Source organism: Oncorhynchus gorbuscha, linkage group LG06, assembly GCF_021184085.1.
Source record: "Oncorhynchus gorbuscha isolate QuinsamMale2020 ecotype Even-year linkage group LG06, OgorEven_v1.0, whole genome shotgun sequence".
In the NCBI taxonomy this organism is placed as follows: Eukaryota; Metazoa; Chordata; class Actinopteri; order Salmoniformes; family Salmonidae; genus Oncorhynchus; species Oncorhynchus gorbuscha.
Window position 1 is genome coordinate 98,684,780 of NC_060178.1, and position 27,825 is coordinate 98,712,604.

At 44.0% G+C, this 27,825-nt stretch overlaps 1 pseudogene; it reads right to left on the reverse strand.

Moving 5' to 3' along the window:
• LOC124038602 overlaps positions 1 to 26,862 on the reverse strand; it is a 273,183-nt pseudogene extending 246,321 nt beyond the window's left edge.
• Between the last annotated feature and the right edge of the window lie 963 nt (positions 26,863 to 27,825).

Consider the following 27,825-nt stretch of genomic DNA (forward strand, 5'->3'; position numbering starts at 1 on the left):
TTCTCTTACCAATGGAACAAAAACCCAAACATTCTTATTTTGTCTGAAAAGCTTTTTCTCCCCCTTGACCTTCCCAAGAGGCACAGACAATCAAATTAGTTCTGCTTACATTTTCAGTAACAGCTTAACCAATAACTTTTACTCTTCATATCATAACATAATAGTATTAGAATAAATGGTTCTAATCAATAATGTATACATAATTAATCATCTTAACTGATTTCCTCTAACAATCCTCCCTTTGATCAAATATTATACATTCAAATCTACATCTAGTTTTATTTAATCATAAAACATATAAGTATAAACGAATTTAACTAACCTTTTTATAGAGGTTTATCAGATTATCATATGAATAGACACACACATAATCAACAAATTAACATTATTATAAATGTTTATCCAACTCTCCAAATATCATTAATCAAATCTAACCTTAACTCCAACTGTTTTTAAACCTACATCAGAATCATAACTCTTCCTTCCGGATTTTCGTCACAACCTTCATTAAAAAAACAGTTTAATCATGGAAACAAATTACAATCTAATTCCCCTTCATCTCAACACTAGCCTCATCAAACATAAATTCCCCACAAATGACAAATCCAGATTCGTCCACTTCCTCTGTAGACATGCCTTCAGTCCTCCACGGGTCGGAACCTGGAATCGGCCCATAACGCACCATCTGTAGTGTCATTGATCTCTCCAGAGTCCTGGAAACAAGGCCTCGCACACAGGGAATTCGACAACAGCCGCATAAAATTAAAACAGTCATGCAGGTGGATGCAGCCCATAACACAGTGATTATAACATTTTTCCATTTTCCAAACGTACAATCAAACCAATTAGTTCAGAGAAGTATCCACCCCAGAGTTTCTGCCAACCCGTGAGCCAGGGTGGTCAAAACAGCTGAGGCTTCGGGCGCTGATTCGTCCGGAGCTGTGTTACCTGGGATGTAAGACATGGTCCTGATTATCACGGCCACTTCCCCCTTGTGAGAGTAGAACCCCGGAAATGCTTAACTCTAATCCTGCTAGGATCCGATTTCTTGCCTTGACTCATCTGGCACCTCTCCTGGAACCCCAATGTTATCAATGTATACCTTGTAATCAAATGACCCAGATGGAGTGCCTCTCTGGCACCCCTAGATAACTTCATGTCCTTTTGTCTGCACACATGACCCACACAACCACTAGGTGTCAACACCGGCCCATTTTATTTTATTGAAATCCCCAGAGTTCAACCAGCCCGTCAATTCAGACATGGTCTCGTCAGTGGTCATACTCTCCGTCCTATTGCAAGTACCAACTCGGCTCCTGGGGACATAAATAGGGCAAATCAATACAGCTTTCATTGTCTTTCATGAACAGCTTTATCATACCGACCCACACTCCTCTACCCAGAACTGTACTAGGGTCTTGACCAAGACCTGGTCATATCCATACCAACCCTAGATCCGCCCCCATTTCTGTTTAAAGGGTTAAGCGTATCTTTATGCAATTACATCCCTCTCTCCTGATTACAATCAAAAACTCTCATCTTCACTCTACTCTACCTTCAACCATACTGTGGTTAGAGACTCCACTTTGGTCTACAAAAAACTCCATTGGGAGATCCTTCCCAACCTCTACTCTAACTTCCTGTCTACCCAAATCTAGGGATCTCTTATGCTTATTCTGGAACAAAATCCTCATCGTCTAACCCATGGCTCAAATTACCACTCTCCGCATACTCAAGTAGGACGTGCTGTATCAGGAATATGTCACCCACGATAAGACACCTCAGACGAACAGCTTCCATTTGAAACCCCACCCTTTCCCCAAGAACACGTCACTTAGCAAGAGCCAGACACATCTTCACTTCTATGAACAAAAACAGGGGTGACAGGACAGGGAGGGTTACTTCATTCGAGAGATGGCCCCCGGAATTCTGTTAATTCCAGTTCTCCTCCCGAACACTGTTTATTGTTCGATAGTGAAAAATGTGCCCTACCCCTCCGCCGTGCGATATGAATCTGGGTAGCTCTTTCAGCTAGCTGTCACCAGGAGGCCTTGGTATGGGACTGGATTGAGTGACTTCACCTGTAGTTCTCCTGTAGTGTATAAAATCTTGGACATACAGATTTGGTTAATAAAACAGTTTCTTATTCGTTCTGTTTATTAGCTAAACATTTTTATTTTTTTATCCTATTCTAGAACACCATTTACCTCCCCCCTTTTGTTACCTGGCTCTGCCCAGGTAACAACCTTGCCTTATTTTAAACAATGACTTAGGTAAGATTTAGTATACCATCCTTATGTCTGACACTCCTTTAGGAGTGTCCCTTTCATTTTCCACATGCCCAATTCTCACTTTGGTCTCCACTCAGTAACTGTTTATCTACACACTATGTTATCTTTGCTCGTCCTGTCTCCCCTCCTGAAACTTCTCTGCTCTCCAACCTTCAAGGTCTCTGCAGTGCGGGGGAGGGCTCTTATGTCTGCCTTTTCCCCTATCTGTCTGTACTGTTATCTTTCTCATGTTTTCCAAATTTGAACTACATGTCTCACTGTTTGGCTCTATCCAAACCCATGGACCCTCTTTTAGAGAAAAAGAAACATGTCTATGAGCGGCCTTTCTCCAAATTCCCCACATTTCCTCAATCAATCTATATTAATCCTAACAATAATCCTAAATCATCACAGATGTCCTATATTCCTGCTAAATGCAACACCATTCATACACCACCAACTCATAATAATCAATCAGTCTAATAAATGCCAACCATATTAAAAATCCTTCCTACACTAACAAGCCCTCTCCTTGGGGACCCTCAGTATTCTATCTGACAATAACATGGGTTTAATATGTGTTGCAAAGTGTGGAATAAAATTTGGTCATGGATAACAGAGTAAAGCAGAACAAAGCATTCTTATAACCCATCTGGTCCTCTCAGCTATTCTTATCCAGCACCAGGTGGACACCATGCCACCCTTCATGACAGGGAGAACAAACATCCATGGGTCATCCTCCCCTGAAAGCATGCTTCACCTCAGCCTCTCCAACTGGAGCATCAAGCAAAGGCATCATGCCTGAAGCCTTCACCACATCTGTAACAGACTTCTTAACACACCCATCATGTCTGTCCTCGTCCTTTGTAGTCCGAGGGTGTAAGTGCCTGCATCAGAGAGCTTAATATTTTGATGGTTAGTAGGATTTCATCACCTTTACAAAGTTCAACAGTGCTCCCAGGTTTCCCCCATATCATGGAAAGCCTATCCACCTTTGTGGGATCCCCTATGCTATAAGGATATCCTCTTCTCCAGTCCCAGAACTGTCCCAAGTTGGTTATCATACGGACACCCTCCCCCATTACACAGGTAATGTCTATCCACCTTTGTGGGATCCCCTATGCTATAAGGATATCCTCTTCTCCTCTTATCCTCTTCAACTGTCCCAAGTTGGTTATATATAATATATATAATATATATATAATATATGCCATTATCATACGGTCTTTTGACACTCCTGTAACCGAGTGTTAAAACCAAACAAAAATATCTAAATTTCTTCCCTGCCCTGTTGGCTCAAAATATGTTATCTTCCCCTATTTATTCTCAATGATAAATATTACTTTCTCTCTGTTACAATACCAAATCCCTAATAGCCCATTCAAAAAACTTCACAGCTAATGTTATAAGACAGAATCCTGAACCACTTTCTCATTTGCGGTTCAAACAGTAATTCTAAGCCCTCAACCAAAACTGCTTCATTTCTAATGAATTTACCTTAAAACTAGTAACTCAATATGACCCCATTCATTATACAAATGACTCTCCCCCGAGGCTGATCAGACCTCGGAAGCCAGTCATGACAAGGTCAAAAGGTCATACCATATTAGGCATAAAGAACCCTTTATCCCTACAATAGAAATAGTCACCTGTATAATTCAAACCCATAAAAAAAACATCTCATAAGGTTCCATATGTGAGCCTGCCTCTTTAAAATACCCTTGCACTAAACAAACAGTTCTAACAGTTGTTCCATGTGTATAATTTGCAGACCTTTTTCAATTTGGTCGTTTAAAGCTTATCTCTCCCCAAAGTTATAATCCCAGGAGGCCTCTAAAGTGAGCCACCACACCCCTAACTATCATTCACTAATGATACCTCGAATCAGAAACTCAATAAGTGAACTATAACTAAACCTAATGATAATTCCCCTTTGACTCAAATCATTAATCATAAGTTTTAAACATCGTCTACGGATATGTTTACTTAAATGACCATGCTACCTTAAGATACAATTAAGCCGATAACATTATTATCCAATGCATTACTTTTTCTCTCTGCCGCAAATGTCATACATTTCACAGTGTAAGGAATCCGTAATTTAATCCCCGATATTTAATAAATATGCATTCGCATTCTCTCATGGCTCCTTTAATTTACTTATCTTGGGTAACTCTCATCCGTTGCGGAACAAAGAGTTCTATCTAAAACCGCCAGAACACACTGTTCCAGTTTTATCAACCCCTAAAATTGGCCATAACAATTAAACAAATAACCAAAACATTTTTATATCACTTCTGGAAGGATACTCGAAACCTAGATACACACACTAACAGCCATACGATTTGCTCCGTTATCCCCAGTCCCTGGTGACAAAAGTGTCTCGCTAGTGACGTCATCAACAAGCGTTCAACCTTGACTCATATCGCAACGATTTTCAACTCATTGTAAATAATGGTTGGCTGTCTGCAACAACAGTATTTCGGGTTCGATAAACCAAACCTAATTTATCACCTCTGTTGAACCCTGAAATAGAGTCTGCAACATCAATCAACATCTCTCAATTCGCTAATTTTATAAAAACATTTCGATGGGCATAATGGGCATGAATTATAGTTGTCTCTTTGTTATCATTTAGAATCCATTTTGCTCTAAGTACCTGTCTCGTCTTTGACTTAGTATTTTTAAGTACAACTCTATTCCCAATACATTATTCACTTGTCTAATTACAAACTCAGACCAGCATTAGTGAGTGTACGCCTTTAAAATGCCTTGTCTCTGGGAACATGGAAATCCCCTTAACCCAAACGTTTACTACAAAAACAAAACCTAATAATTATGATAATCCCCTCACATTGTTTGTTTTAAATCCCTTGAGGTATCATGTAACTTATTTTTCTATCTTCGAATTGTCGTCCCCCAAATTTTTTTCCCACTGTCATACACTCAAACCACTGTGATTACCGTGCACTGTCCCTTTAAGATAAGACTTTTCATTTGTTCCCCACAATGAGGTCGGAAATCAGATAATTTTTAGAATACGTTACTTTTCGTTCAATTTCACTGCCGTTACCTTAACCAAAAATCAATAATTAGAAAAACAATCACAACTTCTTACGATTAAACTATTCTCACCTAATTTATAGTCCAAAGCGTTGCACTATATAGCCCCATTGAGTGTCTAGCAATTCCGTTGCTGGCTATAGCCACAAATCTGCCCGCCTTTGTAAAATATATATTCCCTATTCAGATTGAGTTCAGTTTTGAATTCTAATCATCAGAGTAAACCCAACCGAACTTCTCAATTTAATTTACCTTAACATTTAACGTACCCTGTTTTTGTGCTAAACTTCTCATGTCAATTGATTCATAAATAGCCATAACGTCAGGGCAGGCTGGAATTGTATCGTATCTCTCCGTTATCCCCTCCATTTAACTTTAGGTAACTCTCTCTCTTCTATGATACATCTATTTAATTACGACTCCCATCTCAATACATTATTCCACCAGATCATTTTGGGCGAAATAGCGTTTTACATCAAAGAGTCTTATATCTAGAACACATAATATCCGTTCAGTTATATCTTTTGCAAACACTGGCGACCATATTTTTCAGGCAAAACATACAAATAGGTCAATTACGATCTAAAATCAATTTTAGTTAAACGCCTCGGCCGGGAACCGAACCGTGGATTACCGTTGGTGAGACTGCTGCGCTCACCACTATACTACCAGCGCTCTGAATTTGACCGAGACTCTCCGCAAATATACTCATTTTTACAGTTATCTGTATTTGTTACTCCGACATCTAGACAACAGAAAATAGCCCCAATTTAACACCCAAAGTTTTCCCTCAGTTAGAATTCTCGTTTTCTGTGCGTCTCTTTCTCTTTTTTTGCTTCCGAAAGCCAAACTCCGGCTGTGTATAACCCCTGTTTATTCTGCTTTTCACATTATTACCACATTCCTTATGTATCTGTTTTATAAGGGATTCTAGCTTTTCTACATTTAAACGGACATCAAAATCGTATTTTTATTTTTATTTTTCCCATCTTAGACAGAAATCGATGTTTCTCTTGTCTTTCTGTGTCATGTAACGCTCGTCTCCCGTTAGTTCTGGGGCTTCTTTCGTGGCATTTCTCTCCATTCTCAATCCTTACCGTTACTAGTAGCAATGTCTTTAAACACTTATCTATGCCTTTCTATATCATTTTAAATTCTATGTGCGTGCAGTTCTATAAATTTGTAATTTACCGTTACTTAGTTACTTCTAGTTACTATCCTGTCTGCCTATGTGTGTGTTCCTTTAAAAATAATCAGTATGTATTTTCCATCCTGTGAACCGCGTCCATAGAAGACTTTTGATCGGACAATAACATTTCACCCATAGGATATTCCTTTTGGGACTTTCAATCGTTAATGTCTCGAATCTCACTAATCTAGACTAATCACTTATCATTTGATATTAATTTCTTTCAGCATTGTACAGGTTCATTTATTCTGTTCGCCTAGAATTACCCTGCCTTCTCACCAAGCCTAATTTATCCTCACCTGTTTTAACATATCTATCTGCTACTTTCCACAGTCAGCTTCCCATATACAGATAGACTATTAGGTAAAAACTTTATTTAGGTATGTTTATTGAATTATTGGCCATCCTATTTGTACGGAACAAGCGTCCTAATTCTCCAATGCGTACTATATCACTCCTTAATAATCCTTGGCTTGCAAAACCAGGCCGTATTAAGCTCTAGTTTATTTGATGGTAGTGCACCTTACCTCAGGTCAATTTCAGACCTGCTTCCTTTTTATCGATATCCTGGTTAATACCCCCGGTAGAAACCCATTTTATTTGTTTGGAATATTCAAGCACCTATTATTGATCAAATTCAACTCCTTTATAACATTTTAATCAATAAATATCCTAAATAATCCCTCCCAAATTCGAGAATAAAGGCTACTTTACCTGCTGCCGGCTGGGAAAACATTGTTCTTTTGAATCTAGTCACCCTCTCTGTCCTCTGTGATAATACGCAGGCCTGTTTCAATTTTAACCTCAATTCAGAGGTCAGGTCTTTAGTAAAACGAGTCAAAAACTCGTCCGTGCACGATTTTTCAGCGTATTACCTTCAGATAACAGGTAGAGTTATTTAGACCCGGCTCAAAGGACCAAATTGATAGAGGAATTCTAAATTCCTTTATGTTTTAATTGCCAAAACCAATTAGCACTCATTTCTAATTCATTAATGAATTGTAAGTGCATTAATTATGCATGAAGTAGATTGAGACCAGTCTTAAAAGCCAGGTAAATAGCGTTTAATTCCAGAGAGTACTAACTACATACACAGATTTCCACAGGTTATAAACTCAAAATGACATCATCAGTTTCCCACGATAGCCCCGTTGTTTTTTTGTTTAGGTCCGGAGATGCTTTCTACTCCCCTCATAAACCAGACATTACAACCTGTCTATAAGATATACTTTTCTCTTACCAATGGAACAAAAACCCAAACATTCTTATCTTGTCTGAAAAGCTTTTTCTCCCCCTTGACCTTCCCAAGAGGCACAGACAATCAAATTAGTTCTGCTTACATGTTCAGTAACAGCTTAACCAATAACTTTTACTTTTCATATCATAACATAATAGTATTAGAATAAATGGTTCTAATCAATAATGTATACATAATTAATCATCTTAACTATGATTTCCTCTAACAGTAAAATAGCAATTACACAGCCTGGAGGTGTGTTGTGTCATTGTCCTGTTGAAAAACAAATGATAGTCCCATTAAGCACAAATCAGATGGGATGGTGTATCGCTGCAGAATGCTGTGGTAGCCATGCTGGTTAAGTGTGCCTTGAATTCTAAATAAATCAATGACGGTGTCACCAGCAAAGCACTATCACACCTCCTCCTCCCTGCTTCACAGTGGGAACCACACATGCAGAGATCATCCGTTCACCTACTCTGCGTCTCTCAAAGACATGGCGATTGGAACCAAAAATGGCAAATTTGGACTCATCAGACCAAAGGACAGATTTTCACCGGTCTAATGTCCATTGCTTGTATCTTGGCCCAAGCAAGTCTCTTCCTATTATTGGCGTTCTTTATTAGTGGTTTCTCTGCAGCAATTTGATCATCAACAGCAGACTCCAACATTTCCTCAGTGAAAACAAAGTCCTGAGCAAATGTCATATGGACTTTCTACCAAATGAATGTACGACAGACCATGTATACAACCTGGACAGCCTTATTAATAAACAAACTGACCAAAACAAAAGCAAAGTCTTCTCATGTTGATTTCGCAAAAGATTTTGTCTAAATTTGGCATATGAGTCTGCTATACAAATAGATGGAAAGCGGTGTTGGGTGTAAAACATACAACAATATGAAATCAATGTATACAAACAACAAGTGTCCAGTTAAAATGTATTGCCTAAGGGCCATGGGATGAGACGGATGCAGCCACACACTCTTCAACATGAATAACAACAAATTGGCAAGGGCACTAGAAGTCGGCAGCACCTTGCCTCAACCTACTGGATTCAGAAATGTAATACCTACAGTTTTCAGATGATCGAGTGCTTCTGTCCACCAACAAAGGAGGCCCTACAGCAACACCTAGAAATTCTGCACAGATTCTGTCAGACCTGGGCAGACAGTGAATCTCAGTAAGACAAAAATAAGGGTGTTCCAAAACGGTCCAGCAACCAAGACAACAAATGCTAATCCGAGTATGCGCAATACAGTCAGGGGTATGCCAAATAAAAATGTGATTCACATTTAAAAGTATATATACAGTTGAAGTCGGAAGATTACATAAGATTACATAATTTTTCAACCACTCCACAAATATCTTGTTAACTTCTCTAGGGTAGGGGGGAGCATTTTGGAATTTAGCATGAAAAGCATGCCCAAATTGTCAGGACCCGGTTACGTACCCGGGTCTCCGGAGCGAGAAACAGTCACTAAACCAACTGAGCCACGAATAGTCAGCAGAACCCAGAAGATGAGGCAGACACAGCAGTACTTGAGATGGTGTATTTAATGAAGTAAAAAGTGAAGTTCAGGAAAACATGTAACTCCACAACCTCAAAAGGAATTCCACAAGAACAAAGGCAATCTTCCAAGACAAAAAGGCAAATCCACAAGGTGGAAGGCACAGCACAAAAAGCCTCAAAAGATACTCAAAAACAAACAAACAAGAACAAAAAACAGAACTCCACAAGAGAGTCCACTGGGATCAACAAGAGCTCACAGAGTACTAGGGCTAGGGGCTAACATACAAACACAGAGCAAAGGACTGAGGAAAACAAAGGGTTTAAATACAATCAGGGGAAACGAGGCACAGGTGCAAATAATAATGGGGATCAAGGGAAAACAAAAGGTCAAAAGGAACAATGGGGGCATCTAGTGACCAAAAACCGGAACAACCCTGGCCAAATCCTGACAGAATCCCCCCCTAGGAACGGCTCCCGACGTTCCTACCAGCTCTCTCAGGGTGGAGGGCCCTGAACTGACGAATGAGGTCAGGGTCCAGTATGTCTTTGGCAGGAACCCAGGAGCGCTCCTCGGGACTGTAGCCTTCCCAGTCCACCAGATACTGCCAGGAATACAGTATCCGATGGACGGTATAAGCCGGCTGGCCTCCAATGACACGAGGCGGAGGGGGAGGTCTGTCTGCCGGGACAAGGGGAGAAAAAACAACAGGTTTTAATAAGGAAATGTGAAACGTGGGATTAATCGTAAGGGATCTGGGTAAGTGTAGGCGATCGGAACAGGGTTAACTCTCCTGGCAACCTTAAAGGGACCGATGTATTATTGGGACAGCTTGCGAGACTCCACCCGTAGTGGTAAGTCTCTTGTGGAGAGCCAGACTCTCTGGCCGGGGCGCAGGGTAGGCCCGGGACGGCGACGTCTGTTGGCTTGTTGTTGGTACCTCTGTGAGGAACGCATAAGATTAAGACGGATCTTCCTCCACATAAGCCGACAGCGTCTGACGAACTTCAAGGCTGAAGGCACTCTGACTTCTGCCTCCTGGTCCGGGAACAATGGAGGGGCATAGCCAAACTGAGACTCGTGCGGGGACATACCAGTGGAGGAGGAGCGCAAGGTGTTGTGCGCGTATTCGGCCCAAACAATGAAGGACGACCATGTGGACGGGTTGTTACGAGTCATACATCGGAGGGTGGTTTCCAGCTCTTGATTCATCCTCTCTGTTTGGCCGTTGGACTCCGGATGGTACCCTGAAGATAGACTGGCAGAAGCCCCCATGAGTTGGCAGAAGGCCTTCCAAAACCTAGAGGCGAACTGGGGACCTCTGTCAGAAACCATATCTTGAGGAATGCCGAAGACTCGGAACACATGATTAATTACCAACTCAGCCGTTTCCTTGGCAGAAGGTAACTTAGTCAGAGGGATGAACCTGGCCGCCTTTGAAAACCTGTCGATTATGACTAGGATAGTAGTATTGCCATGGGATGGAGGAAGGACAGTAATAAAGTCCAACGAGATATGGGACCAGGGTCTGTGGGGAACAGGTAGGGTGAAGGAGTCCTTGCGGGCGGAGGTGAGAAGATTTGCCCTGGCAGCACACGGGGTAAGCTTTGACGAAAGTGGCAACGTCTTCTCTTATGGTAGGCCACCAGAACTTACGCTGGGTGAACTCCAAGGTGCGACCTACGCCCGGGTGACAGGTGAGGCGAGAGGAGTGCCCCCACAGAAGGACCTGAGTCCTCACTGCCTTGGGGACAAACAACCAATTGGCAGGACCTCCTTTCGGGTCTGGTTCAATAGCCTGAGCTCGTCTCACGGTATCCTCAACTTGCCACGAGATCGGAGCCACGATCTTAGCAGCAGGAAGGACAGGCATGTCCGTGTCATCTCGAATGGCAGGAGCGTAGACTCGGGACAGGGCATCCGGTTTGATATTCTTCGACCCGGGCTGATAGGTGAGGATAAACTGGAATCGATTGAAGAAAAGAGACCATCTAGCTTGTCTAGAGTTCAACCGCTTCGCCTGCTGGATATACTCCAGATTTTTGTGGTCCGTAAGCACTTGAAACAGGTGAGAAGCCCCCTCGAGCCAGTGTCTCCATTCCTTCAATGCCATCTTAACCGCTAGGAGTTCACGATCCCCCACATCGTAGTTCCTCTCAGCCGGGGTAAGCCGGTGTGAGAAGAAAGCGCACGGATGAAGCTTCTTGTCTTCACCCCTCTGAGACAGGACAGCTCCAACACCAACCTCTGAGGCGTCTACCTCCACCACAAACGGTTCATCCGTAGTCGGTAGTATCAGGATGGGAGCAGAGAGGACGCGCTGCTTGAGTCCTTGGAAGGCCGTCTCAGCTTCTCTTCCCCACAAAAACCTTGCATTGCCACCCTTGGTTAAAGCTGAGAGAGGGGCTGCCACCAAGCTGAAGTTCTTGATGAACTTGCGGTAAAAGTTAGTGAAGCCCAGGAAACGCTGAACTTCCTTAACGGATTTGGGGGTGGGCCAATCCGCTACCGCCCCTACCTTCCTGGGGTCCATTTGGACTCGACCGGGTTGCACTACAAATCCCAGGAATTGTACTCGGGATGAATGGAATTCACATTTTTCCGTCTTAACGTACAGATGGCTGTCTAGGAGGCGTTTGAGTACTTGTCTGACATGCTTTGTGTGTTCTTGAAGAGAGCTCGAAAAGATGAGGATGTCTTCCAAGTAAACGAACACAAGTATGTTAAGCATATCCCTAAGCACATCGTTTATGAGCACTTGGAACACCGCTGGGGCATTGGTCAGGCCGAAGGGCATCACCAAGTATTCATAGTGACCAGTAGGCTTGTTGAAAGCATTCTTCCACTCGTCACCAGGTCTGATCCGCACAAGATGGTATGCGTTCCGCAGTTCAAGCTTAGTGAAAACAACTGCTTCCTGGAGCAGCTCGAAGGCTGTGGCCATAAGGGGTAGCGGGTAACGGTTACGGACAGTTATGGCATTGATTCCCCGGTAGTCGATGCAAGGACGTAATCCACCTTCTTTCTTGGCCACAAAGAAAAACCCTGCTCCCGCCGGGGAGGTGGATGGACGCTTGAGGCCTGCTTCCAGAACGTCCTTGATGTAGGTATCCATAGCAGCTCTTTTGGGTGGAGATAGGGAAAAGATCCGACCCCTGGGGGGGGGCAACTGCCCAGAAACAGTTCGATGGGGCAATCATAAGGTCTATGGGGTGGTAGCATGGTGGCCCTCTGTTTGCTAAATACCAGTTTGAGGTCATGGTAACACTCGGGAACTCGGGTCAGGTCGATGGATTCTAAAGACTCGGGAGTAGAACTCGGGGAATTTGGGAAAATACAAGTAGCTTGGCATGTAGGACCCCACTGCTTGATAGTGCCCACAGACCAGTCGATGTGAGGGTTATGGCTGTGAAGCCAGGGGTATCCAAGGACGAGAGGGAACTCGGAACAGGAGATCAAATGAAAGTTCATCAATTCCTGGTGTTGTGAAACTGAAAGTCGCAAGGAGGTAGTGACATGAGTGACAAGTCCAGATCCCAAAGGGCTTCCATCCAATGTAGTAACCCTCATGGGGTCACTTAGAGGTTCAGAGGGAACGCCATTCTCCTTTGCCCCAGACACCATCCATGAAGTTACGTGCGGCTCCAGATACTACCAAGGCTTGAAGGTGAAGCTTGTGGTTGTCCCAGGAAAGGATGACTGGAATGAGCAGATGGGAGTTGGACGGATGGGAGTTGGATGGATGGGAGGAGGTTATGTTTCCCGTTACAGTTCCCCCCGGTCTGTACGGGACAGAGCGTTTCCCTGGAGCCCGGGACACGTGGAACGGAAATGGCCCGGTTTGCCGCAATATAGACAGCGTCGCTCCCTCATCCGGCGGTCTCTCTCAGCCTGGGAGATGCGTCCAATCTGCATGGGTTCCGGTGGAGCCAGCGAGGATAAAGGTGGGGACTCGGAGCTGGGACTGATAGGGGCTAGAGGTCTACGGTTGAGTTCTCGCTCTCTCAGACGCTGGTCAATGCGTGAGGCCAACTTGATCAGGGACTCGAGATTTTCCGGTGGTTCCCGAGTGGCCAGTTCATCTTGGATAGTGTCGGAAATGCCTTTCAGAAAGCACACCGTGAGCGCCTCGTTGTTCCAGCCACTCGCTGCTGCCACCGTGCGGAACTGGATGGCATAGTCCGTCACGCTGCGCCGACCTTGGTGGAGAGTCAGGAGCTGTTTGGGCCTTGAAACACTCGTTTGAATTCCTCAGCAAAGGCAGAGTAGCTGGCACAGCAGGAACTATGGGCATCCCACACAGCAGTAGCCCAGGCCAGGGCTTTTTCCGACAGCAGGGTGATGATATATGCGATCTTAGACCGGTCGGTGGGGAACGACGAGGGTTGCAGCTCGAAGGAGAGAGAACATTGGGTGAGAAACCCTTTACAAGCACTTGGATCACCTGAGAACCGTTGGGGGAGGTGGAAGACGAGGTTCAGCCAGAGGGTTAACTGCCATGGGTACGTGAATCTGAGGTACTGGGACGGGAACTGTTGCCGGGGTAAGTCGATCAGATATCTGCTTTATGGAAGTCAGCATCTCTGACAGAAGATGAGAATGTCTAGCCATTACGGCCTCTTGCTGAACCAGGGCGGCTTCGTGGCGTTGGACAGTCTCCTGGTGGTGGGACAGCATGGCAACAAGGTCCTGGGAACTGGCTGCCTCTGGGTTCATTTCTGGCTCTGTGTTTCTGTCAGGACCCGGTTACGAACCCGGGTCTCCGGAGTGAGAAACAGTCACTAAACCAACTGAGCCACGAATAGTCAGCAGAACCCAGAAGATGAGGCAGACACAGCAGTACTTGAGATGGTGTATTTAATGAAGTAAAAAGTGAAGTTCTTCAGGAAAACATGTAACTCCACAACCTCAAAAGGAATTCCACAAGAACAAAGGCAATCCTCCAAGACAAAAAGGCAAATCCACAAGGTGGAAGGCACAGCACAAAAAGCCTCAAAAGATACTCAAAAACAAACAAACAAGAACAAAAAACAGAACTCCACAAGAGAGTCCACTGGGATCAACAAGAGCTCACAGAGTACTAGGGCTGGGTGCTAACATACAAACACAGAGCAAAGAACTGAGTAAAACAAAGGGTTTAAATACAATCAGGGGAAACGAGGCACAGGTGCAAATAATAATGGGGATCAAGGGAAAACAAAAGGTCAAAAGGCACAATGGGGGCATCTAGTGACCAAAAACCGGAACAACCCTGGCCAAATCCTGACACAAATTAAGATAGGATTTATTATTAATTTTAAAAAATAATAATAATTACATTTGTATTTTTCCTTGTTGGAAAACATTACCTAAATTGAGTAAATTCTGATTACTACTCATACCTGTGTCCTGCGCCTGACTCCGCATCATCCATTCACCTAATTTTAATTTACCTTTATTTAACTAGGCAAGTCAGTTAAAGAACAAATTCTCATTTTCAATGACGGCCTAGGAACAGTGGGTTAACTGCCTGTTCAGGGGCAGAACGACAGATTTGTACCGGAAGTGAGTGGGTACGGAATACGGAAGTGAGTGCTACGGGGCGGTAGTCGTTAAGCTCAGTTACCTTAGCTTTTTTGGGAACAGGAACAATGGTTGCCCTCTTGAAGCATGTGGGAACAGCAGATGGGATAAGGATTGATTGAATATGTCCGTAAACACACCAGCCAGCTGGTCTGCGCATGCTCTGAGGGCGCGGCTGGGGATGCCGTCTGGGCCTGCAGCCTTGCGAGGGTTAACACGTTTAAATGTTTTACTCACATCGCTGCAGTGAAGGAAAGTCAGCATGTTTTGGTTGCGGGCTGTGACGCTTAGCTTGTTTGATTGCCTTGCGGAGGGAATAGCTACACTGTTTGTATTCAGTCATGTTTCCGGTCACCTTGCCCTGGTAAAAAAGCAGTGGTTCACGCTTTCAGTTTCACGCGAATGCTGCCATCTGCGGCGGAGGGCCTTATATGCGTTGCAGAAGTTAGAATAGCAATGATCCAAGGTTTTACCAGCCCTGGTTGCACAATCGATATGCTGATACAATTTAGGGAGTCTTGTTTTCAGATTAGCCTTGTTAAAATCCCCAGCTACAATGAATACAGCCTCAGTGTATGTGGTTTCCAGTTAGCAAAGAGTCAAATAAAGTTAGTTCAGAGCCATCGATGTGTCTGCTTGGGGAGGAATATATACGGCTGTGATTATAATCGAAGAAAATTCCCTTGGTAGATAATGCGGTCGACATTTGATTGTGAGGAATTCTATATCAGGTGAACAGAAGGACTTGAGTTCCTGTATGTTGCTGTGACCACACCATGTCTCGTTAACCATAAGGCATACGCCCCCGCCCCTCTGGTTAACAGAAAGATGTTTGTTTCTGTCGGCGCGATGCGTGAAGAAACCAGCTGGCTGCACCGATTCCGTTAGCGTCTCTCGAGTGAGCCATGTTTCTGTGAAGCAAAGAATGTTACAGTCTCTGATGACCCTCTGGAATGCTACCCTTGCTCGGATTTCATCAACCTTGTTGTCAAGAGACTGGACATTGGTGAGAAGTATGCTTGGGAGTGGTGTGCAATGTGCCCGTCTCCGGAACTGACCAGAAGACAGCTTCGTTTCCCTCTTTTACGACATCTTTGTTTTGGGTCTTGCATACTATTTGCGTACTATTGTTTGAACAGATGAACATGGTACCTTCAGACGTTTGGACATTTCTCTCAAGGATGAACCAGACTTGTGGAGGTCTACAATTTTTATCCTGAGGTCTTGGCTGATTTATTTAGTTTTTCCCATGATGTAAAGCAAAGAGGCACTGAGTTTGAAGGTAGGCCTTGAAATACTTCCACAGGTACACCTCCAATTGACTCAAGTGACTCAAATTATATCAATTATAACGTGTCATTTCCAGAGATGTCAATTAACACGTCATTTCCGGTCACAACTTGAAGACTTGGTTACGTGCTGCTGTGCATTTTGTTGCTAACCTTACTTATCTACCGAACAACTTTACGGTTTTTACTTTTTAATTACAATTTATATTTTTCGTTTTTCCATCGCGCAACTTTTTTTCATTCAACTTTTTCACTCCGGACGCTTTATCTGGACGTGGATCCTCAGGACCTCCAACAGCCGAAGCTAAGTTGTAACATTAACATGATGCCTTCTAATGCAGTCGCTGTATTCATAATATACAAGAGAATGATCGCCTTACGGCGAGGATAGCTGTGCTGCAAGCCCAGCTTCAGACGCAATTGTTAGGCAAGGGTAATTTCAGTGTAGGAAAGGATGAAATAGCGTCTGTGCCACCAGTTAGTACAGATAGTAATATAAATTCCCTTGCTCAGTCCCTGCAGCCAGCTTCTGGAAGGAAATCTTGTTGTAATGCTCAACCGATGTTGCTCATTCAGCCGACAGAAACGTTCAACCGGTTCTCCCCATTAAGCAGCGAGTTGGAGTCAGAGGCTGAGCCTTCTCTGGTCTCTGGTCTCTACTCCTCCCGTTACGGGGTCTGAGACGCCGAAGCCTCCCACCATTAGCTCTGACAAATTGAAACCCATAGTCATTGGCAACTCTATTACCCGCAGTATTAGACTTTAAACGAACCAGCGATCATACACTGTTTACCAGGGAGCAGGGCTACCGACGTTCAGGTTAATCTGAAGATGGTGCTGGCTAAAGCTAAAACTGGCAAGTGTAGAGAGTATAGGGATATTGTTATCCACGTCGGCACCAACGATGTTAGGATGAAACCGTCAGAGTTCACCAAGCACAACATAGCTTCAGCGTGTAAATCAGATAGAAAGATGTGTTGGCATCGAGTAATTGTCTCTGGCCCCCTCCCAGTTAGGGGAGTGATGAGCTCTACAGCAGAGTCTCACAACTCAATCGCTGGTTGAAAACCTTTTTCTTCCCCTCCCAAAAGATAGAATTTGTAGATAATTGGACCTCTTTCTGGGACTCACCCACAAACAGGACCAAACCTGGCCTGTTGAGGAGTGATGGACTCCATCCAGCTGGAAGGGTGCTCTCATCTTATCTACGAACATAGACAGGGCTCTAACTCCTCTAGCTCCACAATGAAATAGGGTGCAGGCCAGGCAGCAGGCTGTTAGCCAGCCAGCTTAGTGGAGCCTGCCACTAGCACAGTCAGTGTAGTCAGCTCAGCTATCCCCATTGAGACTGTATCTGTGCCTCAGCCTAGGTTGGGCAAAACTAAAAATGGCGGTGTTCGCCTTAGCAATCTCACTGGAATAAAGACCTCCTCCATTCCTGCTATTATTGAAAGAGATGGTGATACCTCACATCTTAAAATAGGGCTACTTAATGTTAGATCCCTCACTTCCAAGGCAGTTATGGTCAATGAACTAATCACTGATCATAATCTTGATGTGATTGGCCTGACTGAAACATGGCCTAAGCCTGATGAATTTACTGTGTTAAATGAGGCCTCACCTCTGACCATATCCCCCGCACATCCCGCAAAGGTCGGAGGTGTTGCTACATTTATGATAGCAAATTTCAATTTGCAAAAAAAAGTCATAATCTATGCAATTTACTCAATCCCTTTTTATAGCTACTGTTTACAGGCCTCCTGGGCCATATACAGTGTCATGACGTGGCCCTTTCTGGGTATAGAGTGTGGCATCCCCCTCTCCCTACCTCCTACACCCAGGTTCTGTTATCTCAAGCAGTAAATTCCTGGAGGAGACTCTCTCCTCCTGGCCATGCAGTATAGAGCGAGTTTCACAGTAGAACAAATGAACTTATTGTACATCACAGAACTTGAGAACTGAACAATATCCATGTTTTGGAGAATGTGTAAATGGTCGGTGAAGAAGCCAGCTATGACCCGGTCCGTTTTGTTTCATGTTTGTGACCTCATGAAAGACAATACAGCCACATCAAATCAACATCAAATCCAAATCAAATTTTATTTGTCACATACACATGGTTAGCAGATGTTAATGCGAGTGTAGCGAAATGCTTGTTCTTATAGTTCCGACAATGCAGTAATAACCAACAAGTAATCTAACTAACAATGCCAAAACTACTGTCTTATACACAGTGTAAGGGGATAAAGAATATGTACATAAAGATATATGAATGAGTGATGGTACAGAGCAGCATAGGCAAGATACAGTAGATGGTATCGAGTACAGTATATACATATGAGATGAGTAAGTAAACAAAGTGGCATAGTTAAAGTGGCTAGTGATACATGTATTACGTAAGGATGCAGTAGATGATATAGAGTACAGTATATACGTATGCATATGAGATTAATAATGTAGTGTATGTAACATTATATTAGGTAGCATTGTTTAAAGTGGCTAGTGATATATTTTATATAATTTCCCATCAATTCCCATTATTAAAGTGGCTGGAGTTCAGTCAGTGTCAGTGTCAGTGTGTTGGCAGCAGCCACTCAATGTTAGTGGTGGCTGTTTAACAGTCTGATGGCCTTGAGATAGAAGCTGTTTTTCAGTCTCTCGGTCCCAGCTTTGATGCACCTGTACTGACCTCGCCTTCTGGATGATAGCGGGGTGAACAGGCAGTGGCTCGGGTGGTTGTTGTCCTTGATGATCTTTATGGCCTTCCTGTAACATCGGGTGGTGTTGGTGTCCTGAAGGGCAGGTATTTTGCCCTCGGTGATGCGTTGTGCAGACCTCACTACCCTCTGGAGAGCCTTACGGTTGTGGGCGGAGCAGTTGCCGTACCAGGCAGTGATACAGCCCGCCAGGATGCTCTCGATTGTGCATCTGTAGAAGTTTGTGAGTGCTTTTGGTGACAAGCCAAATTTCTTCAGCCTCCTGAGGTTGAAGAGGCGCTGCTGCGCCTTCTTCACGATGCTGTCTGTGTGAGTGGACCAATTCCGTTTGTCTGTGATGTGTATGCCGAGGAACTTAAAACTTACTACCCTCTCCACTATTGTTCCATCGATGTGGATAGGGGAGTGTTCCCTCTGCTGTTTCCTGAAGTCCATAATCATCTCCTTAGTTTTGTTGACGTTGAGTGTGAGGTTATTTTCCTGACACCACATTACCATAACTCTGTTTATACAGGTGCCTCCATTATGAGGTTTGTGTCTAATTATTGTAAAAAAATGAATGTGTAAAAATGAAACTATTTGTGAAATGATGTAATTGTGAGAGAATTGTATTCCCTTTCAAATTTAACTCAGTCATTGGCCTGTCCCCATGAGCACAGACAAGATCTGGCTCATGGGACAACCCTTTTCTACTGTTACAAATAAAAAACCCACCTGAAGTAATCCTTTTCAGACCATGCGTACCTCGGTCAGCTGAGGAGGACTATCGGACCACCATTGTTTTACGTTTGCAATCGCCACAAATAATCTGCTCAGACCCCAACCAAGGATCCTCAAAAGTCGTGCTATAACTTCTCTGACAACCCAAAGATTGCTAGATATCCTTCCAAACTCCCTCCGCCTACCCAAGGACGTCAGAGTACAAAAATCAGTTAACCACCCAAGATGCAGTCACATTCTCTCAGAGCAGTTGGGTTGACATCGTTGAGTGTGTAAAGTTATAACCACAAAGTAGGATTAAAATCAGTGATGTGAAGTGAGATGGCCCTTAAAACCCATTCTCATATACACACAGTAAAACTGTATCTTTCTGAGAATGTAACAATGTCTAGGCCATGTGGTGGGATAGATTATTCCAATTTACATCAGCAGCAGCTGCTGGAACGCTCCAAAGCGTTAAGTTAGTCATATGATGTAGGCAATAGGGTGTGAGTGACTGGAAATGTGTGATATACAAGATATCTAGGCCTTTCTGTTCAACATTTCAGCTGTAATTCATATGCAGGGCCTGACAAGATTAATTTAATCGCAGAAAATCGTTAAGTGGCAGGCAGAGTGAAAGCCCTTAGGCGACACATTCCTCTGTGATAAAGACCCTCTCAGCATCCCAAATGGCACCCTATTTCCTACATAGTGCACTAATTTGGGCCCTGGTCAAAAGTAGTGCATTAAATCGGGAATAGGTGCCATTTGGGACGTAAGGAAACAGAAAGTGTTTCTGTACTGACACAGCTTTCTCTCCTTCTGAGCATTTAACAGTTAAAACACAGAAGTGAGTGAATACAGTGAGATATAGTGTACTATAGGAACCAAGAGCACTGGGTGGTTGTTAAGCATGAGAACTTTTGATTGAATGGCAGGTGTTGATTGAATATGAAAGTAAAGAGTCTTCAAACAAGAGTCAACTCTGTTCAAAACGTATTCAGTTGTCTGAAACGTGAATAGATCATTATTGCCAACAAGATGTGCCTACAGTGCATTCGGAATGTATTCAGACCCCATTTTGTAAACGTTAGAGCCTTATTCTAAAATTGATTTGAAAAATGTCCTCATCAACCCACACACCCCATAATGACAAAGCAAAAACAGGTTGTTATTCATTTTTGCAAATCTATTGAAAATAAAAAACTGCTAAATCAAATTTACATAAATATTCAGACCCTATACTCAGTACTTTGTTGAAGCACCTTTGGCAATGATTACAGCCTCGAGCCTTCTTGGGTATGATGCTACAAGCTTGGCTATAGCTGGGCGATATGGCCAAAATCTCATATCCCAATATAGGTAATTTCACATCCTGGCATAATTCCTGTAAATGTAACTACTATATAGTTTATATAAAATGACCAAATGTAAAGGCCTATTTCGTATTACATTTTGAATTATACTCAACAAATAAAAGGAGGTGCTTACTCACATTTGATAATTTCTAGAACCTTTGCGTACATTTTTAAATGAGCATGTAACAAAATATAAAACATTAATGTATACATCTAAAAAGGTAAATAGAAAACACTGCACCTATAGTTAAGAACAAAATCAAAATAGGCCTAATATATATATATATATATATATATATATATATATATATATATATATATATATATATATATATATATATATATATATATATATATATACACACATGAATGCCCCCAATATAGGTATATACACTGCTCAAAAAAATAAAGGGAACACTAAAATAACACATCCGAGATCTGAATGAATGAAATATTCTTATTAAATACTTTTTCTTTACATAGTTGAATGTACTGACAACAAAATCACACAAAAATGATCAATGGAAATCAAATTTATCAACACATGGAGGTCTGGATTTGGAGTCACACTCAAAATTAAATTGGAAAACCACACTACATGCTGATCCAACTTTGATGTAATGCCCTTAAAACAAGTCAAAATGAGGCTCAGTAGTGTGTGTGGCCTCCACGTGCCTATATGACCTCCCTACAACGCCTGGACATGCTCCTGATGAGGTGGCGGATGGTCTCCTGAGGGATCTCCTCCCAGACCTGGACTAAAGTATCCGCCAACCCCTAGACAGTCTGTGGTGTAACGTGGCGTTGGTGGATGGAGCGAGACATGACGTCCCAGATGTGATCAATTGGATTCAGGTCTGGGGAACGGGCGGGCCAGTCCATAGCATCAATGCCTTCCTCTTGCAGGAACTGCTGACACACTCCAGCCACATGAGGTCTAGCATTGTCTTGCATTAGGAGGAACCCAGGGCCAACCGTACCAGCATATGGTCTCACAAGGGGTCTGAGGATCTCATCTCGGTACCTATTGGCAGTCAGGCTACATCTGGCGAGCACATGGAGGGTTGTGCGGCACCCCAAAGAAATAGCACCCACACCATGACTGACCCACCTCCAAATCGGTCATGCTGGAGGATGTTGCAGGTAGCAGAACGTTCTCCATGGCATCTCCAGACTCTGTCACGTCTGTCACATGTACTCAGTGTGAACCTGCTTTCATCTGTGAAGAGCACAGGGCGCCAGTGGCGAATTTGCCAATCTTGGTGTTCTCTGGCAAATGCCAAACATCCTGCACGGTGTTGGAATGTAAGCACAACCCCCACCTGTGGACGTCGGGCCCTTAAACCAGCCTCATGGAGTCTGTCTCTGACCGTTTGAGCAGACACATGCACATATGTGGCCTGCTGAAGGTCATTTTGCAGGGTTCTGGCAGTGCTCCTCCTGCTCCTCCGGAGGCGGAGGTAGCGGTCCTGCTGCTGGGTTGTTGCCCTCCTACGGCCTTCTCCACGTCTCCTGGTGTACTGGCCTGTCTCCTGGTAGCGCCTCCATGCTCTGGACACTACGCTGACAGACACAGCAAACCTTCTTGCCACAGCTCGCATTGATGTGCCATCCTGGATGAGCTGCACTACCTGAGCCACTTGTGTGGGTTGTAGACTCCGTCTCATGCTACCACTAGAGTGAAAGCACCGCCAGCATTCAAAAGTGACCAAAACATCAGCCAGGAAGCATAGGAACTGAGAAGTGGTCTGTGGTCACCACCTGCAGAACCACTCCTTTATTGGGGGTGTCTTGCTAATTGCCTATAATTTCCACCTGTTGTCTATTCCATTTGCACAACAGCATGTGACATTTATCGTCAATCAGTGTTGCTTCCTAAGTAGACAGTTTGATTTCACAGAAGTGTGATTTGGACTTGGGGGCATGCATGTTTTGCATGTTATTTTGGCATGAATATGTGTCACATCAATTTGAATTTGGTACCTTGGGTCGAGTGTTAGCACCAACTCACGAAACCCCTTTTCCTTGACTGTGTAAATTGGGACCATGTCTTTGTAGATGTAAGTTGCAACGGCAGCTGTTATCGCCTTCAATCTTCGTGAATTTTTGCCACATGGTGTGCCATGTGCAAAAGCCTCTTGCTACTTCTGAGTCGGGGGTTTGTTTTGAACACTCAATTGTACTTGGCCCCAGTGATGTACTGGGCCGAACGCACTACCCTTTGTAGTTCCTTGCGGTCAGAGGCCGAGCAGTTGCCACACCAGACAGTGATGCAAACAGACAGTGGTGCAGCTGTTGAAACTTTTGAGGATCTGAAGACCCAAAATCTATTCAGTCTCCTGAGGGAGAATAGGTTTTGTCGTGGCTTATTCACGACTGTCTTGGTGTGTTTGGACCATGATAGTTTGTTGTTGATGCATACAAAAAGGAACTTGAAGCTCTCAAACTGCTCCCCTACAGCCCCGTCGATGAGAATGAGGCGTGCTCGGTCCTCCTTTTCTGTAGACCACAATGATCTACTTTGTCTTGATCACGTTGTTGTCCTGGCACCACACAGCCAGGTCTCTGACCTACTCCCTATAGGCTATCTCGTTGAGGCTGGTGATCAGGCCTACCACTGTTGTGTCGTTGGCAAACTTAATGATGGTGTTGGAGTCATGCCTGGCCATGCAGTCATGAGCGAACAAGGAGTACAGGAGGGGACTGAGCACGCACCACTGAGGGGACCCTGTGTTGAGGATCAGTGTGGTGGATGTGTTGTTACCTACCCTTACCACCTGGGGGCCCGTCAGGAAGTCCAGGATCCAGTTGCAGAGGGAGGTGTTTAGTCCCAAGGTCCTTAGATTAGTGATCCAAGGGCACTATGGTGTTGAACACTGAGCTGTAGTCAGTGAACAGCATTCTCACATAGGTGTTCCTTTTGTCCAGGTGGGAAAGGGCAGTGTGGAGTGCAATAGAGATTGCATCATCTGTGGATATGTTAGGGCGGTACGCAAATTGGAGTGGGTCTAGGGTTTCTGGGATAATGGTGTTGATGTGTTGATGTGAGCCATGACCAGCCTTTCAAAGCACTTCACTGCTACAGATGTGTGCTACGGGTCGGAAGTAATTTAGTTAGGTTACCTTAGTGTTCATGGGCACAGGGACTATGGTGGTCTGCTTGAAACATGTTTGTATTACAGACTCAGACAGGGAGAGGTAGAAAATGTCAGTGAAGAAACTTGCCAGTTGGTCAGAGCATGCTCGGAGTACACGACCTGGAAATCCATCTGGCCCCACAGCCTTGTGACCTGTTTAAAGGTCTTACTCACATCGGCTGCGGGGAGCATGATCACACAGTCATCCAGAACAGCTGATGCTATCATGCATGTTTCAGTGTTACTTGCCTTGAAGTGATCATAGAAGTTACTTAGCTCGTCTGGTAGGCTCATGTTACTGAGCAGCTCTCGGCTGTGCTTCCCTTTGTAGTCTGTAATAGTTTGCAAGCCCTGCCACATCCGACGAGCGTCGGAGCCGTTGTAGTATGATTTGATCTTAGTCCTGTATTGACGCTTTGCCTGTTTGATGGTTCATCGGAGGGCATATGAAATTTCTTATAAGCTTAATTTCTTGTAAGTTAGAGTCCCGCTCCTTGAAAGAGGCAGCTCTACCCTTTAGCTCAGTGCAGATGTTGCCTGTAATCCATGGCTTCTGGTTGCGGTATGTACGTACAGTCACTGTAGGGATGACGTTATTGATGCACTTGTTGATGAAACCAGTGACTGATGTGGTGTACTCCTCAATGCCATTGGAAGAATCCCGGAACATATTCCAGTCTGTGCTAGCAAAACAGTCCTGTAGCTTAGCATCTGCTTTATCTGACCACCAAAGTCCCCGGCTACTAGGAGCGCCGCCACTGGTTGAGCGTTTTCCTTTTCTTATGGCTCATTGAGTGCAGTCTTAGTGACAGCATCAGTCTGTGGTGGTATGTAGACAGCTACGAAAAATACAGATGAAAACCCCCTAGTATTTAATGATAAGCTATAGACCACACTACCTCAGGCGAGCAAAACCTCGAGATTTTCTTAAATATTGTGAACCAGCTGTTGTTTACGGACATACATAGACCCCCACCCTTTGTCTTACCAGAGGCTGCCGTTCTATCCTGCCGATACAGTGTAAAACCCTATGATGTTCATGTCGTCGTTTGGCCACAACTCGGTGAAACATAAGATATTACAGTTTTTAATGTCCTGTTGGAAGTTTAATCTTGCTCGTAGATCATCGATTTTATTTTCCAATAATTACTTTTGCCAATACAACGGATGGCAGTGGGGTTTTACTCGCTCACCTATGAATTCTCAGTTGGCAGACCGACCTCCAACCCTTTTTTCTCTGTCTTCTCTTCACTCAAATGACAGCAATTTGGGCCTGTTCCCGGGAAAGTAGTACATCCTTCACGTCGGAGTCGTTGGACTCATGAAAGGAAAAAGCTACTACCAGTTGATGGTGAGTAATCGCTGTTCTGATGTCCAGAAGTTATTTTTGGTCATAAGAGATGGTAGCAGCAACATTATGTACAGAATAAGTAAAGAAATAAGTTACAAACAAAATAACACAGTTGATTAGGAGCACGTAAAACATCAGCCTCTCCGGCGCCATTCTACAACGACATGCACATGCATCATGTCCAAACTCTGTACTTTGCTCCGTTCATCTTTCCCTCGATCCTGACTAATCTCCCAGTCCCTGAAAAGCATCCCCACGGCATGATGCTGCCACCACCATGCTTCTCCATAGGGATGGTGCCAGGTTTCCTCCAGATGTGACGCTTAGCATTCAGGACAAAGCGTTTAATCTTGGTTTCATCACACCAAAGAATCTTGTTTCTCATGGTCTGGAAGTTATTTAGGTGCCTTTTGGCAAACTCCAATCGGGCTGTCATGTGCCTTTTACTGAGGAGTGGCTTCTGTCTGGCTCTCTACCACAAAGGTCTGAATGGTGGTGCTGCCGAGATGGTTGTCCTTCTGGAAGGTTCTCCCATCTACACAGAGGAACTCTGGAGCTCTGTCAGAGTGACCATCGGGTTCTTGGTAACCTCACTGACCAAGGCCCTTCTCCCCTGGTTGCTCAGTTTGGTCGGGCGGCCAGCTCTAGGAAGAGTCTTGGTGGTTCTAAACCTCTTCAATGTAAGAATGATGTAGGCCACTGCGTTCTTGGGGACCTTCAATGCTGCAAAAATTGTTGGTACCCATCCCCATATCTGTGCCTCGACACAATCCTGTCTCGGAGCTCTACGGACAATTCCTTCGACCTCATGACTTCGTTTTTGCTTTGTCTTGCACTGTCAATAGCGGGACCTTATATAGACAGGTGTGTGCCTTTCCAAATCATGTCCAATCAATTGAATTTACCACAGGTGGACTCCAATCAAGTTGTAGAAACATCGCAAGACCGATCAATGGAAACTGGATGTACATGAGCTCAATTTTGAGTCTCATAGCAAAGGGTCTGAATACTTATGTAAATAAGGTATTTCTGTTGTCTACTTTTAATACATTTGCAAACATTTCCAAAAACATGTTTTCGCTTTGTCATTATGTGGTATTGTGTGTAGATTGATGTGGAATTGTTTTTATTAATTAATTCTGGAATAAGGCTGTTACGTAATAAAATGTAGAAAAGGGAAGGGTCTGAATACTTTCCAAATGCACTGTATAAGTGAGTCTGATATCAGGTGCGATATGTGCACTGCTACTGAAACCCAATGTAAGGCTATTGGTGTCTGACAGTGTGACCCTGATGACAGGCATGTTGTTAATCATTGTTTACAGAGATCACAGGTAAAAGGTCAGGGGTCACACTCACCGCTGCTGCCGTCGCGGTTCTTGCGGTTGGCCTTGCTGCCCGTCAGCAGCATCTTCAAGCTGTTCCTAAACATGGTTACAGCAGCAGCAGATCGCCACGGCTACCACACAGAAACCTGAAGGAAACAAACAGAGAAAATAGAAGTCACGAAAAGGATTTCTCCAAGTCCTAGTCCCTGTACTCTTGACTTTGGTTCTGTGAGCTATAGACAGGGAGGTAGCTAAAGGCTTCTCTGTTCTCTATCTTCCTGTTATAATGACTCTTCTTCTGTCAATAGAAAAATGGTAATCGTACACTGCACTGCCAAGTGATTCCCTTCCTTAAGTCAGCTGTCTGTCTGTCTGGGTGAGAGAGCGAGAGAGAGAGAGAGAGAGAGAGAGAGAGAGAGAGAGAGAGAGAGAGAGAGAGAGAGAGAGAGAGAGAGAGAGAGAGAGACTGAAGCAACAGGAGTCTAGCTACCTGAATGGCTGGTGATGATGTTACCACGGCAGGGGTTAGGAGTGGGAGAACAACAGCTAGGTACATCACTGGGAGTGTACAGTACTGTACGTAGGAGGAGAGCTCAGGGGAGCTGACACTGAGGATATGTAGCATAGCACACAAAGCGATACAGGGAGAGAGAGGTACAAAGAGAGAGAGAGAAGGGAGAGAAAGGTACAACGAGAGAGAGAAGGGAGGGAGAGGTACAAAGAGAGACACAGACAGACAGATGCAGTGAGGGAGAGGGGGGAGAGGTACACAGAGAGAGAGAGCGAGAGAGAATGAAAGAAAGAAAGAATGAGAGAAAGAACTGAACCAGCTCTCTGGGTCCAAACTAAAACAATTAAACGAGAGGAACATGAAAAGCTCTCAACTATCTCCCGTTCCTCTCCCTCTCCTGAACCCTCTAGACACTGGGGCCTCCCACTACTTTCAGGAACATTTTGGTACAGAACACCTGCTCACTATGGGTAGACACTTATCTTACATGGCACAACATAATAAGATACTTCTGAAGAAAGGAGTGATGTGGGGGTTTTGACTCCTCTGTGGCTTTGGTTTTCTAGGAAAACAGTTGGTTTTGGTTGTCTACGAAATCAT